At 35.4% G+C, this 17050-nt stretch overlaps 1 protein-coding gene across 12 annotated transcripts in view; it reads right to left on the bottom strand.

The window, feature by feature from the left end:
- Positions 1-17050, bottom strand: part of ZNF644 (zinc finger protein 644) — a 54207-nt gene that overhangs the window by 21250 nt on the left and 15907 nt on the right. For all 12 annotated transcript variants that reach the window (XM_068952531.1, XM_068952536.1, XM_068952529.1 and 9 more), the window contains exon 2: positions 10943-10994. The gene's annotated coding sequence lies outside the window, so the exon portion shown is untranslated. The remainder of the gene's footprint in view (positions 1-10942; positions 10995-17050) is intronic.

The raw sequence follows: 17050 nt of genomic DNA, 5'->3' as shown, positions 1-17050 counted from the left end.
TTTGATCATTAGAAAAATACTCGTTACAGGATTTGTTCTTTAGTTCTTCTTAAAAGCTATCCTGACCCGTTTCTTCAGTTGAAAACGGAACTACAAAGCCTTACAATCAAAAGACAAGTCACTGACTCACTCTGCCCTCCTCTGGTTTTCTATGTGTGTTTGCAAATTAAATGGCTTAAAATACATTCCCTTCCACATAGTATAGACACAAATTATTTGTAGACTGCCCTACTTATCTTTAAAACATACAAATTAATCTGAACATTTCTAGAATTCTTTAACTTGTGCGGTGAACAGAGCTTGCACACCACAATACTAAGAACACTCCCCTCTGACATTCACTTTACATGCAAGCATGCAGTTATTATTATAGCTCTAGGCTACAGAATTCTATTGAAAAGCAAATACACCTTAAATTCTGATACATAGCTGTTAATGTGAAAACCCAAATACTGGAAAACTCTCATTGCTAAGACTCCCACATCAGGATTGATTTTTAAAGCAGTGAGAAAAAACACTGACACAACATGGAGAAGTTACATTACTGCTAAGTAAAGAAATAATAGTTATACTGCCCATAGTAACCGCAGAACAATCACCTCTGTGCAAGTGATATTTTTTCCCCTCATGAGGATTCTCACCAAATCCTTAAAAAGAGTGTAACAAGAAACTAAACCAAAGTGGAAAAGATTTTTCCCAGTTGTCAGATTTCTGCAGGAGAAGTTCACCACGGACAAGTACTACAGTAATCACACTGCCTGTTCTCCAGGAGCACACAGAAGATCAACACAATTGGGAAAAAAGAAAGAACTCTCACCGCTTAGAAACTGGAAAACTTTCCAATTCAGCTTCTATCAGCTGGACAGCTTTATCACAAAAGGAAGGTGTCTTGCATGGACCACTACTAAAACTCAAACTGCTGCTATCTGTGCAATCACCCCTGATAAGAGACGTAACTGTTAATTCTAATTCCTGCTAAAACACGTCAAGCCTTGATAGCGTAAGTACCATTTATGTCTCCTACTGCCTCCGAGAGCATATATAGGTCACTTTACGCCAATCTCAAACACACCTCTCGGGATCAGTGTTTCAAGTACAGACTCAATTTAGAGCATATATGACTAAAAAACCCAATTCAGCTAACTATTCATTTTCTGATTATATTATGGCTTCAGATTTCTAAGCTATTTCTAACTAACTGTACAACACACACATTCAATCCTAGTACAAAGTCTGACAGGAATTTCAAACAAAAACATTTTTTCAAGACATCATCTGAAAAACTGAAATAAAATTTTTCCTATATTTCAAACAAAAAAAAAAAGCATTTGCAATACAGAATAGAGGAAAAAGAAAATTAGTATTCGACAAGAAATTTATTTGCTAGTTCCTAGGATTGAGAATTCTCTAAACAATATAAAGACATTTAGTCAGCAAACGTTTAAAATAATTAGAGTGCAAGCCAAGTTGCAAGAAGCTTCTCCATGATGAAATGTACTATCTCAAGTTCAGTTCTTTCAGGAAAAGTAGGATTATATTCTACTAATCCATCAATCTACAAAAGAGGCTGATCTTTTCAGTAAAATTATACTCGGAAACGTCAAACTTCAAGAAAGTTTTTTTCAGAAGTTGTATTTACCTGAAACTTTGTTTCCAATGACACAGTTCCATTATTGCCACCAACCACTCTTAATCTTATTTATCCATTATTGATTTACTTGGGAAAATAAATCAATTTGTGACTTACTATAGGGTGCATCATGTTAAAACCCAATACTGAAGTCAATAAAATAAATTACAATACAATCTAAGCGTGAAAAGAACGAGATATAGGACTTTTAAAATTTTGCCTAGTTTTAAGTGCTAACGTAGCATTTTAAGATGGTTACATTGACAAAAATTATTTAAGTGAATTAGATATTTCTAAAAGATGCCCAGCCAATACCAAAACAAGATTTTGGATCCAGTAACCTCAGAACAGTTACAGCTTGAGTGGAAACTCAAGGTTTCCACAACTCCCCACCATATTCCATACCTCTGTACATAAAGGGTAATCGACTACTTCACAGTCTCTACATTTATGCAGATCTGTATCTAGTTTGCATTTTTGGTAGTATAATCAAGTTTGAAGTGGCATGTCAATAATTTTTGCTAAGGATGAGAGGAATTACAATCAAGTTATTATATCTTCCAAGATGTACATGCAAATCAGGAACAACATTCCAATAAGATAGATAAAAGTTAGAAAAATATAGTTCATATTGCTGTGTTTAAACAATATTTGAGTTTAACAAGATTTTAAACAGTTTAAACAAAATTTTCTGTTTCTGTAAGCAGAGAAAGAAGCAATGCTGCCCAGACTAGATTTTATCAGAATTACCTCAATAAGTTTCTTGATTTTTAAAAAGACCCAATGACACAAACTTTAAAGAAGCCTATTCTTGAATTCATAACATTGACAATTTTAGGCTACAAGCAGTAGCCACTTCAGATGAAGCACAGGAAAAAATGCTTCTGATCTAAAGCCCTAAACAAAGGCAAAGAAATTACTTTTTGACAAAAGGTACACATAGCTTCAATTTGCTTCTACAAGATCCAAAGCAAAACTGTGTTTTATAAAACTCTAATGACAATTCATTCTCTTTACACTAAACATCACATTAGAATTTTTTTTTGCAGTTCAAGAGACAAGTATGAATTTCAGTAACCACTCATATCAGTAATATAACTTGCTAACAGTATTTGCGGTATTTGTATCCAATAGCAGTTTTATTAAAAAGATTGTGGAGTTAGATCTTTGTCATACTCAAGCTGTGTAGTACACTATCATTTTGAATTCTCTTATGAAAATATAGCCTTATGACAGCAATTCTAGGAGGTATTTTCATCAAGTGTTACTGGATTCTGAAGGTAGTAGACAGCCATATCATACCATGTATCATACAACAGTTATGGGAATAGTTATGGGAATATACCTTCGTGACTAAAAACGTACAGAAGAGGTAGGACCTCCTAACCCCACCGCTAAGGCAAAGGGCTGTTAAGACACGTCAGGTCCAGATTTGCTTGATCCCTCAAGAACTAGACCAGTCCAGACAGAATCACTGTCCACTGTAGAATCACTGCCTTTACTTAAGCCTAGTGATGATTTACCTGAGAGAATGCTAGAGCTGGAAAGAATACCAAATTTTATTATGGGTTTTTTTTTGGTTCTGAAATTCCATGATCATGTAAATCACTGCTACTGTTACATATTCAAGTATCAAACTCCCTTATACATGGTTAGACAAACTATAATGTTGTGATACTCTATAGCAGGCATTCTTCAGCATCCTAACTCCCATGTTCTGGTGGGCCTGAGATGGTCAGCTTCTTCTCCTTTTTCCATCACTGCATTACAAAATCACTCTCACCTCCGCTCTGTTGTCAAATGAGAACATTTAAGTCTAGAAACAAACCTACAGTCACATGACAAGTACTACTGCCTCCCTATGATGACATCTTTCTCAATTTGGATTTCTTCACTGACTGCCTACTTCTTGTAGTCATAGACTTTACACGCAAGAGGATATTAAGTTGAGGATTGTACTAAAATATAAAGGAGTTATCCAAGATTACAGTACTGAGGTGAATAACTTATAACTGAACTGAAATACACCTTCTACAAAGACAATGTTAAATATTCTCTCTCTTGGAAAGTATTGTATCTCTTAACCTATTCCAATAGCAACTCACTGGAATTAAATGCGCATCTCTTTCTATTTTATTTCTGCTCCCCAACAACTTCAATTTTAAGTTGATAAATCTTGCTACACCTTTGTTGCTAGAACTGTTTAGTATCAGAACTCTTCCTCAATTAAAGTGATTACAAAATTTCTAACACTTGCTTAAGACACTTAAGTGCCTAGAGGTCATTAAGCCTCATTAATAAGGAATATTTGCCAGAAGGTTAAAGAGTCTCTCAACCTAATGCTCTGTGATACTAATGCATAATATTTCTCTGGAATACATGCATGGGTTACATATGTTGATAAATTCTTTTTCTTCCTATCAATCTTGCATGCTTGCATAATTTTCCTCTTAAAAAAAAAAAAAAACTAAACTCGATAAAACACTTCATTTCTTTCAACATCATTACCTGCTTTTTTTGGTTATATGTATTCTGATGCCTAATGTAAGGTACCAACAATTGCTTTACCTTGACACAATATATTTCATTGTATTAACTAGTAGCAATGCTCCACGTGCTCAGCTCAGACTTTATCCACTTCACTACTTCTCTCATTTCAAAACATCAGCAATATAGGCACAAGAGTATTTTATCAAAAAAGTTCCCAACTACTCTTTCTGATTCATCATTTTGACAGTTTTGAAAAAACTTTCAATGAAAGTTTAGGTATACAACAAAACAGAGTTTTCTCTAACCCAAGTTCAACTTAATATATTCACAGCAACCCTGTTATTCGTTACCCCTCTTCCCCTCTACTTCCCTTTCGGTGTTCCTGCTTTCCAGGGTTCTCTCACTATTACTGCTATTACTCCCAAATATATTAACAACTCTAACCACAGTGAGTGAGAAATTTCACAAAGGGAGTATGTTTAGGAAAGTACCAACATCTCTGAAGGCTCCAGTCCCACCACTGCAGTCCTTATTGCTGTCATTGTAGGACATTTTGGCTTGCAGAGAAGAGAAAGCAGTCTCAACATGGAGCCGTACCTGTCAAATTATTGTGCTATACACTGGAGTTGTACTTTCCTTTGCAGCAAAGCCAGTATAAATGACTCCTCCCTTCTTCTCCTCCTCCACATTCCTTCCTCACAGCTTATCAACAATTTGACCTAGACACTGCTGCACCAGCACAGCTGAGAGGTAATAAACTAAGAGTAAGGCACAAACTTTTACTAGCTTCATTGACAGAAAAATTGAACGTGGAATCTTTTCCTAAAATGTTATTTCAATATATAAGAAAAATTGAGGCAGCAGGGAAAGTTTCAGAGGCAAAAAAGGGTAGTTCTGTCAGTCTTCTGTTTACCTGCAAAAGATAAAATTACGAAGAGCAGCACTATCATGAAACAAATTTAATGTTCTAAAATTACCTGAAGTACATTATTCAATAGAAATAAAATGCTAGAAGTAAATGCTAAAATAATTCAAACTGGAAAACATTAAATACATCTGAGAACACTTTTAATACAAGGAATTATCTGAAATTACTCATTAGACACAGTAGCTAGATTTTTCCATAGACATACACAAACGTTACTCTTTCCAGTAGCTCAGAAAAAAGTATTTTTCATTTCTAAAATACATCAGTAACTTTCAAAAAATTTTAGAACAAAGCTACTCCCCCCTTAACCTATACTTTTAAAGGATTAAAGCCAGTTTATCTACCCTGAAATAAGTCCTTTTGAAGCCAAGTACTGCCACCAAGTGGTGGTGACTTTCTCCATGCAAACCTGATTTTTTCCTACCTGTAAAGCTGACAGTATTCCCCCCTCCTACAGATGAGTAGGACAGAGTCACGGTGTACTAAGACAAATATATAAAACTAGTCAATCCAAGCGAAACTGCTGAACTTTCGTATGAGTATCTGAAACTGCCTTTCAATTTAAAACAGCGATTTTTCCAACAATATAGTCGTCTTGTTCACAGACACCTTTCGGGAGCAGTAGGTAAAGAACACTTTCTTCCAACATCATGCCTAGTATGTATACTGGAGTAAACTCATTCTAATAATTAGTTATCTTCCCTCACTCCTATGCAAGTTCACCAACTACTGCAACTAGGTGACCACCCGAGTCTTTTCCTCACAGTAACCACCACAAACTTAAGAGAAAGATGAATTCAGTAACCGGAAAAAAAACTTTCAAAGTTACAAACATCCAGCTTTTCATTTGAATAGTACGCAAGTTGTTCACGTTTACACTGTGCTAGCATGTAAAGATCACAACCAGACTGGGAAGGATTTTCAGAAATCAGGCTCATCTAACTGTTTTGACAAGAGTATTTCTCAAATACATCAAACTATACTGTTCATTATCTGCATGAGTTAGCCCTGAAGTGTCAGTATCAAAGATCATAGAGGAAGAGAGCCTGCATGACAACAACATGATGCAACGTAATAGATTTACGGTGCAATTTGCTTAAAGACATCAAAAACAGTTCAACTCAATCTTATTGAAATATATCTTAGAACAAGATATATCTTTCAACTTCAGAAAAATTTTGACCTTAATTAAAAAAACCTTTTAAAAAAGTAGTTATTCTTTTCTCCAGTACCACCTGAAACACATCAAGTAATTGTTGATGGTGTTTGCTTTTTTGATTGATAACCACTTCCTAAACACATTTTAATAGTATAATAAATTTTAAGATTGCACCTCCTATTGGCGTAAAGACTTCTTGACCCTTAAAGCATGCTATACTTCCCAATTATAAATGTCTTTGGATAAAAACTCCCTGAAATGAACACTCTGATTTTACTCATTTACTTCAGAGCCTTATTATAGTGAATAATATATAGTGATTGATGTTCACTGCTCCTTATCAGCAGACTGGCTCTCATCATCCTTTATCACAGATACACACTTTCAATGATCAGCGGCTAAAAAGCTTGCAAGACAGTTTTTAGCTTTTCTTAACAGTGTTATTTGCTATCTTGTACCCTTTTAGTTTAAGGACAAAAAATTCTGACAATTTGGAGAAAGTTATCTTTTCAAGTATAAATCCTTACTGATGGAACATAAAAGTTGCACTTCATAGAAGACTCGTAGCTTTAAAACTCTATGAATGGCCAGACATACAGACAAAACTCATACTCCAGATCATAAGATAGTCACTCCCACCGTTTAAAATAAATAAATAAATAAATAAATAAATAAATGCCTGTCCAAGCCAAAGAAACACAATTAGACACAATCAGACATGCCCATAGTTATCATCCTTGCTACTTCAACTTCTGTGGTCTTATTATTCATTTGCTATGTTTTCTGTTTTTAGATACAGTAATACTGAATATATGTGAGATAGTTTCTGGAAGTAATTCTGTTTTTGCCTAATCACTCAAATACTTAAAAAAAAAAAAAAAAAAAAAAAAATTTGACTTCATTCCACATACTGTTATAGGAAAATTCAGCACTACTTTTGTAACCTTTCTCATTACATATAAGAAAGTGTGACTAACACATTGAGATGAAGATTATTTTTCCTAACTTTCCTCATACATCAAAGATAGGTTCTCCTATACAGCTCAGAAGATTCAGTACAGAAGGGAAAAAAAACACATACAACAAAAAAAACACAACTAAGAATGAAGACTACAGCTACCCAATAAAGCCCATTCATTGATTTTAAGTAGTATTTTAAACATACATATTTTTAACTAGCAATAGATTTTTTGATTCTCTGATATCAGGATATCACACCATTTTCATTTGAAACTAGGAAAGCAAAAAAAATCCAAATTCATTACTCACATAAAGAATACTTGCATAAAAAGCACATTTCCAGAGTCATTAGTAAATACATTCTTGTCAAGAGCATAAGTAACATGTTTGAATACATCATTAAATTGTAGTTTCAGCTATTGCTTAAGCAACATAAGCTTACATCAAAGGAGTCCATGCTGAGCTACGCATGGGACAAAAGTTTACAAGATGCTCCAGTCACAATGCCTGAGAGGAAACAGAGCAAGTTCTAAAGGCAGCTGAGAGGTGCAGCTTGTTCAATACAGATTCACTTTCAGTATATAAGAGTATGATACCAAGCATTAAGCATGTAATTTAATACAGTGGAGAAACTGTATTGCAACAAGCCTAATTACAGCTTACTCTTCTGGAACACGTAGGAGAGTTTTAGCCATTTCAGGGATAAACACCCTGTTTTAAACCCATTAAGTTAATCAGAAGTTAGTCTCTCTTATGCTAAATTTAACACCAAATACATTTCCAGTCATATTTCTCCTAATAACAGCTATTTCAATGCTTGGCATAATATTGAGTTTTACTCATCAAACCAATCACTCAGATTCACAGTTGGGTATCATTTTATAAATCCCAGCTCTCCCAAGTCCTCAGTTCGAAGCTACATCTAAATGTAGAAGGCTCCTTCTGAGGTTCCACTTTTTAATTTATGTCTAGAAGAACGCTGCAGGTCATTTTGCTAGACCACTTGACATTATCATCATTTTCCTGAAATTCTTCACCAACTCTCCAGCCAACGTCTCACGAAAAGAAAACAATTTGTTTTCACTCTCACAGATCGTAAGAACAGGTCCATGGTTATGACACAACATGCCTCTCTAGCCCACAATCTTATTTCCAACACCAGCTAAGCAGATGCCTCGTAAAAACAAAGAAAGAATACAGTGACATTATCTCAAAATACTCTCCCAGCTTCCAACAATTCTCAGCTTAAGAAATTCCTGTGCAAGAGGTGGAATCTATTAAGTCATCTTCAATGGATTTCTCATCCGTGAACTTTGTGGAGCAATTCACAAAACTTGATGAGAAACTCTGAAAACTTATATCGGCAAAAAAAATTTATCGTTTAACCACACATCATGTGAAGAGCATTGCCTTTCTTCTTTTGAATCTCAATGTGCTAGTTTCATTTGATGTCTCCCAATACTTTTATTTAAGGAGAGAGTGAACAACCTGTCCTAATTACCATGATTTTATAAAGCTTTCGTATCTTTGGTTCAGTTATGAGCTTTTTATGCTGAGAAATCCCAGCCTACTTAGCAAGTTCTTGTGCATCTTTCCATACCTTTAGTTATCCCTGCTGCTCTTCTCCAAACCTTCTCCAGTTCTGCTATATTGTTTTTCAGTCACAGGACTACATCAGCACTCAACAGGCAATACACACTGCAATACAATGCATCTATGGCACACCATAAATGTATATAGCCAGATGCCCATTTTCTGTTTTTTTCCCCTCTATTTTTTCATGATAATGCCTAATGCCTTCTAGCTGATTTACTATTCAGCTGTCATTTTCACAGCATCTTGAGGTTCTGACAATCCTATCCAAGCAATAATAATACTGATCAAACATTAATATACTCCTTCCATGTATTCTTTCACACATTTTTCAGTTCCCTTATGCATGCAAGAATACAGGCTTTCTCCTCAGAGACCACGTTTTTTCTATTATACATAGCCAATGACCATTAAGATGAAAGGACTTCGGAGTTTCATTCAGAAGATGTCATGCTTAAGAAATGAACACATTTATTTCTAAATTAGACTTTCAATTAATTTTCTAAATGTCTGTATTTAAACCAGTAACTAGACCAGATAAATCAGAAGAGACAGAACATAAACTAAGTACTTAAAAGCATTAGAAGCCACAGAGCCAGAATTTGCAGTAAGGTTTAGATTGTTCTATCTCCCTAGCCATGATTCTTTTGTTTTGAACTCAAGCTCAGATCAAGAAAAATACTTCTTTTTACAGAGTTGCATTTATTCTTCTTTTCAAAGTAACACATTCTAGAAACTTCTGAAGTCAGGCTAAGACATTAAATATTTCTGTACACATAAGCATACACAAACATAAGCAGTTTAACTTGCCTTTTAATTGTTCATAGTACAGAAAACAAGTCATAATCTAAACCCTGAATCGGTTATACATTATACAAAGGAACCACACTGAAAAGAAGAGCTATTTTCCATTTCCTCACAAAGTGTTCTGCTGTAATATGTTAAAGTTGAGAGCAGTAGCTCTTCAAAAGTCTTAGCAAAACAGAAGACACAAACAACACAGGTCAGACCTATTTTAAAATGTACATACTATATGTCTAAAAGCTCCATTAAGTATTTTAAGTCTACATATTAATCAGAGATTAGAAAGGAAGAACAAGATCATTTGAGTATATGCAATCTTCCTCTCACCTCTTCAAATTAGCAAGTTGCCAAAAGCAGCTGTATTCAGAGATGGCATGTTAGTTACACAGTAAGCCGAAAACTTACTGATAATATAGCTTTTATTTGGTAAGGAAACTTGTGTACACATTATAACATCACAACCTGTCTCCACAGTAAAGAAAATTATTGAACTTTGGGGCCTTAAAGATATTCATGAAAGAATCAATCTATTTTAAAATAGTTTAGTTAAAGTAAATTGTTGTTAAATTTGTTTCACATGATTTAATGGAATATTAATTAATGGACATTCATTTTATAGTTCAAAATCTCCCTGAAGTAGAACTTCAAGCAACCTGAAGAGAAACAAAACCTGGGCTGAGCTAAGTTTTTTTTTTTTTTTTATCTCAAACTAGTTACTGCAATTTGGGGGTGGAGAGGGAGGGCACGCAAGGAAGGAGGCACATAATGCCAAAGTTGCAGAAATTTTTTCCTAAACTGGCACTTTACCATTACAATTGGACACCCAGCTTCTATAGCCCATCAGTACTAAGAGTAAACCTCCATATACTTCCCAAAAGAGTTCCTGAGGACAGGACAGGAAAGGAAAAAGAGTACAACTTCATTATTAAAAAAAATGAAATGTTATTCTGGTAGCTAGTCAAATTTCACATACACCTATTTTGTAATAGAATAAAGTACAAGTTTAACATACTACTTTGACAATGCAACAAACTTCATTTTCAAACCAGACTGATTATATGCAGAGAAAAAAGAAGTTCATTTGAAGTCTTCATAACTTGGCTTCTCAACAGCTAACAGAAGGCCATGATAACTTATTGACTATAACAATTTACAGAGGAAAAATATACTTGTCACCATTATTTTAAATGTATTTAAATATATTTTGGGGGGTTGTTTGGTCTTTTCTTTTAGTACGTTTTCCTATGTCCACAAACAACAGTAATCAAGATACAAGTTTCATTAACTTTTTTCCCCCGCCTCCACTGATCACTTTTCTGAGCACTGAGCAGTATGTGCTATTGGATCCATGGAATCTGGCAAAAACATTTTTACTCACCTTAGTTTTACCTGCATTAAGCTGCGAGATCCACTTCCACATTAACACAAATCTGCAAAACAGAACAAGAACTTACTGTACAATTATCATAGCTTTCTGCTTGTCCACTAGAATATTTGACGAGAAAAGCAAAGCACAAACGTGAGAAATCCATACCTATAAGATGTATTCCAACAATTTTATCTCAAGTTGGAATACCAAAATCCTAATGTTTCCCTGAAATACAGATGTAGTTTTCTAATAACATAGAGGCTGCTGTTTTAATAATAATAAAAAAACCCCCACACAACCAAACACAAGTACCAACACAAACCATATCAAAGTGAGTAGGACAAAGAAAGAGTTATGTGGCAAGAAAATTTCTGCTGCATTTTCTGCCAAAGCCTTCAAAGTTTGTTAACCTATGTTCCTTGAATGTGAAATGAAGCACAGAAAGGAAACTGTAACAAGGGAAAGCATTTTTCTAAATTGTTCTAGCAAAAAGAATCAACATGTGTGAGATTAAGTTTTGGAGGGTTTTAATCCTGGGCCTCACTAATTCCTCACCTTTCCTAGGAAAAAAAAAATATGTTAATTAACATTTCTAAAGCTAGCTATCCTATTTAAGACCATAACTTACTTTGCTGTCATGAAGGCTGATTAACATTGTATTAAATGATTTGTTTGCAATTTTGCTCATGGATCTTTAAAAGGACTCAAACTGTATAGAGAGATTCTGCAATTCCTAACTGGAGGTATCAGACCACGTAACGTTTGGAAGAGACTCTGAAAGCCACTGAAGTTGCAGGAAAACAGGAATGAGTTTGGGTACATTATCTCTACAGAACTTACCTAGTTCTGGTGAAAACACAACAACTAGGATATAACTTTACAGAGTAAGCTATTCATGTCTAGACTAAATTCACGTATCCATCACCAAAATTAACTCTGAAAGAGAAACCTGTCCTCGCATACAGCCTAAAATTTCCCCCCTCCAACTTGTGGGCACACAGCAATCATTTGACTCGGAGTTTCCTAATCAGTTTGCCAATGGCTCAAAGCCACCTGCCTAAATTTCAAAGGTAGAAAGTAAAGGAAAGATAGGGCTTTCTGAAAGATCTTGTCAGGCAATAGGAAGCTGCAAAAGACGAGTTTCCAACCGTCTTCCCCTAGCTCCAGGATCGTTTCCTAAATACCACATTAAACTGTAGCCTCTATACCTTAACATTACACAAACAAAAGGTATGCTCATTTCCCAAATGAGACTACCAAAAAAAAAAAGCTTTAGTCACATTTTAAAGAGATATTTATGTGCCTAGAGCTAGAGACAAAAAGTTATTTACAAACTATTTACAAATAGTAATGGACCCTTACCACATGCAACAGAAGGTGTCAAGCAACAGTTTCCAAAACCCACAACAAGATACTCTGCATGTATGAAGAGCCAAAACACCCTCCAAAAATGGTGAAAGAAGGTCTGCTTAGGCTTTCTGTTACCAAACATTAAGATCAGCATTAAAATAGATGCTTTACTAAATTTGTGCACTTTGGCTACACAGAGTCAGAGTCAATCCCAACCTAACATTTCTCTCACTGCAAATAAGAATGACATTAGTGACTCTGCCTTCTTATAAAATGATCTCGCCGCATCACTCTAACAATTCTCACATCTTCTGAACATTACAGTTAGCTAAACACTAGCAGTAACTATTCTTAACAGATTTCAAGATTTTGGATTCAAGTTCAGATAGACTCTTTTCATCAGCAGACTGAGCTCATATAACTGAAGATTACACACAACTTCAGACCAACCAAGACAGAGGCTAAAGCCTCAAGGATCACCCATGAGATTTGGTCCCTTGACATAAAATGGAAAGTCTTACCCTACACTGCCTATCTAGAGATACTCTTGTACTCATTGAGTGTGCTCTTTGGAGAAAACTTGAAAGAAAGTACTCTTTGGTTCACATGGAGCTCAGAGACTACTTTGGGGATAAATTTGAGGCTATGCTCTACCTATATCTGGCACAAAGGGAAAGAGATGGGAAAGAGAAGATAGACCATTATCATTTAGATATTGTCCAGTTTCCTGGCTGAAGTAATGGCAAAAAGAATACTTCTATAAAGAAAGTAGCAGCAGATAGCCCTTTGGGGCTGGCCCACCACAGCCCTAAGCACCGTGTTACAATTCTGCAGAGCCCTTTGAGGTTAGAAACAGCTTAACTCCCCGAGCTCAGAATTTCAAAACAGTCTGCATTCAAAACTCCACCCAGTGGGAGACAGTTTCTGCCGTGGCATACAAACATCTCAATGCAGACAACGCAATCCACATTGAGACATCAGATTTTGGCCCAGACTGCAATACTACTGAAGCTCACATTGCTTGAAGTGACCAAACCTATGCTATTTTACCAGCAGTCCCCTCTCAAAGGTGTTTCAGCTGTCAAGGAGGATTCTTCTCCTACCAGCATGAACAATCAAGCCTTAACACCTACCATTCATTCCAGCAGTGCTGACCTTTGGAATAACTGAGCACTTGAACTTCTTTATCAGCAGATCCAAGAGAGGCAAGTTCTCCAAGACTCTTTAGGGAAAGGCAAAGATTTCGACAATCACAAATGCTTTGGCTGTAATTTTTCCTGCCTTAATTCTCATTATTAGGAAAGGAAATGAATATAAAAGTGACTCTCCCTCATCAAGTAAAAAAAACAAGCACCAAGGAGACCCCAAAGCAAATAAGAAACAGTTACAGAACATTCACCTTGAGGCCTCACCCTTCACAGAGCAAAAAGTGGCCCACAGAAGGTAAGGGACTCCTGCAAAGATGTTAGGTTCCTGATCACTGATAAGCAACTAGCCTGTTCTCACAAGGGCAGACAACAGGAGGTAGGAAGAAAACAGCAAAGATAGAGACAGGTAACATCGCACACATACCTCCATGGATAATAAAGAAACACAGATGCTACATTTCTTTATGACCCTGAGGTCTGGATGTAGCAGCTAACTTGGAACAATTAAGATAACTACGTTGACATTTGTAAATACAACAGAAAACATTTTATCCATGACTCCTGCAGCAAGCTCATAACCATTCATTATACAATAATTATAAAAATAATTGAGACCAAATATGAGTTATATCCCACACAACTTGGCTAACTATTCCTCTGGCAAGACTTGTGGTCATTAGAGCTGCATCTTATGACTGATTTACTTTTTTCCACCTTCTGCCATTTGACATATTAGTGCCTTCTTCACCATAATCAAATATTTCTCAAATTTACTTCATAAATATGTACTAAAGCATGGTCCTCTCTGTAAAAGAAGTTTAAAAACATTACAATGTAAAGGCGTAAACTGATTAGATAAAACTTTCACTAATTTTGATAACAGTTTTGATGGATCTATCTAGTATTTAGTCCTTATTTGTAATACAGAGAAATTCTTTCCTATAACAACTGAAATTTCTACACCTATTTGTGAAAAGACACTTAACTATCTCTAACCACCACCTGCTCCTGGAAAAGTTGCAGTCAGGAATATAATTCAGGGAGTTTTTGCATAGAGAATAGTTTTGGCATAGATAACAAGTATAAGGTAACATAAAATTAGTTTTTGCCACTATAGATGATTTTGCTTACAGGGAAAGTGAGGAAGAGGAAGAAACAAAGGCTAGAATAAGCTATTCTAGAAGAACTGGTTTTGCTGGTATAAGCCATGGCTAAACACTCCACTATCTGCTAAATTTAGGGCGGGTGGGGGGGGGGGGGGGGAGGAAGACAGAAACACATCTTCCCAATATCTGACGCAGCTCTGGAACCCTTCCGTAATCTCAGAGAAATCTAATAACTCTAAAAATCAAAGCAGAAAAACAGCTAGTAGAAAGCAGAGACTACTCTAAAAAGTTAGAAGTTCAGAAGTCCCAGCTAAACTGTACCCACAACTTTACAAAGGATAACGTAATTCTCGAAGAAGGCTGAAAAGGCAGAAAACTCGGCTGAGACTAGTCTCCTCTGAATAAGTTGATAGAGCTGAATAGCTCTTTGAATGCAAACCCAGATTGCCATTTTCCCAACAAGTAGTCAACAATGACTAACTCTGTACAAAATGTACAAGTTCCTGCTCTGTTTGCACAAGGAACTTTGATGCTCTGATTCCTCTTTAAAAAAGTCTAAAAATAACTTAATCTACATTCAGTACCCACAAATATCCAGAGCTAAGATTCAGCGAAGATCAATTTAAATAACTCAAATTTAAACAAGAAATTTTATTTAAATCGCAAATTTAATTGTTTAATAATTTGTAAAACTTAGCTCAATCTGTACTATAGCAGCTTTAGTTTAAGTCAACTGATTAATATATGACACAATCAAATTTTTTTTTGTGTGGCAAATTTAATCTCAATAAAGCTAACTTTCTTATAACAGTTATTGCAAAATGGTATTTAAGCACAGGTATCCTACCGAAATCAGAAATGTCCAAAAAATCAAATTAGGCAAATGCATAATGCTTGACAATATAAAGAAATAAAGCTTAAGTGTTTTTCTTGGAAATGATTCTGACTTCAAAGAAACTTCAATGAGTGAAAATGAGTGCAAGCACAAAAAAGCACATGCAAAAGAGCATGCAAGTGTGAAAAAGGGAAACGGGGGAAAAAAAACCCAAACCAAAACCCTCCTGCATTTTGAATCTCCTGCTGGATTTTTGAGTAACATGAAAAAAATGGCTCAAAGAAATTATAGTTCTTCCCTTATCTACACGTCAAGGTAAAAAGCACATGCACAGTTCCCAAAGCTGTCACAGCATTTTTGTGTGGAAGTGTTTCAACATCTAATTTTTCTACTCAGAAAGTTTTGCTTTTTGACAATACCCCGTATTGGGTGATGAGGAACTTCAAGGAAACATATAACAGTCTAGGAAATGAACAGAACTGATCATAACTGGACTGTGAAGCTGTTTCAGTCCAAACAAGATGACTACAAGTTCACGCACGCAACATTAACAGGAGTATGTCAGTGGGGGGAAAAAAGTAGTCAGAGTAACTAATTTGAGCAGAAAATAAAGAGCTTATATTTTACTGTCAATTAAGTCAAATGACTGATTTAATTATTTCAAAATCTATATAACGCGAATGAAAAAAATAGACCCACCAGATGAAAAATATTCTGGGGGGGGTCTGGACTAACATAACATTTATTAAAAAGGTTACTTTCCTTTCCACCTCTAAGCAGGTAGAGGTGTAAGCAGCTCCTGCAAAGAATAAGGGGGAAATAAATATAAATTAAAAATATTTAAGAGTCATTTGCTTTGAGCGTGTACTGCCCAATAAACAAATATATAATAAGCATACCAATGAAGGCATCATAAAAAGCTGAAATTGAAGTATCAATTGAAAGATGGAGGATTTGAAGTTCCATCTGTTTTCAAAACTTAGCAGAATGTATTAATGCATTGTTTTTGAAGGTTGTTATCAATGCATTTCTCCCCAAACTAAGATGTGCTGTAATATTGCATATACTGCCGATATTTATTTAATAAGTTTACAGTCCATCAATATCTGACAAAATAAAATGGCATACACTACAGTAAGAATTATCATAAAAAAGCAATAAACTGCAAAGAAAGAATTTGCCCTCTTTCTATATCATTCCGGTTTTAAATTATAGGTCAACATACCGCTTGCACAAACACGTACCTGTACAGTTTTCAGTCACCCTTCAACCTGTTTATCTTGGCCACATGAACTAGCTCCTTAAAGATAACAGCTTTCCTCAAACAGGAAAAGCTTGCTAACACACAACATGACATCATCTATCCATTTCAATCCAAATTAACCAATGCCACTGTACATAACCTTGGCATCATCCTTGACATTGAGCAGTACTCCTTTCACTATGCTGTCAGCAAAATATCTTCAATACATTATCTGTGCAATACTGCCTCAACGCCTGCTATGGAATTCCCCTCTCATCCAGTCTGAATTACTGTATATTCCTTTACAATATCATCATATAAACTTTACATGCAGCACACGAAAATTCAGGCAACCACCCTGACCACTACAAGCACTCTACTTTAAAAGACAAGTGCACAGCTAAAAGAGATCATGCCCACTTCAAAAAAGTTGGT

This window comes from Struthio camelus, chromosome 8 (genome assembly GCF_040807025.1).
Source record: "Struthio camelus isolate bStrCam1 chromosome 8, bStrCam1.hap1, whole genome shotgun sequence".
Taxonomy (NCBI): Eukaryota; Metazoa; Chordata; class Aves; order Struthioniformes; family Struthionidae; genus Struthio; species Struthio camelus.
This window is presented reverse-complemented; position numbering and strand designations above follow the sequence as displayed.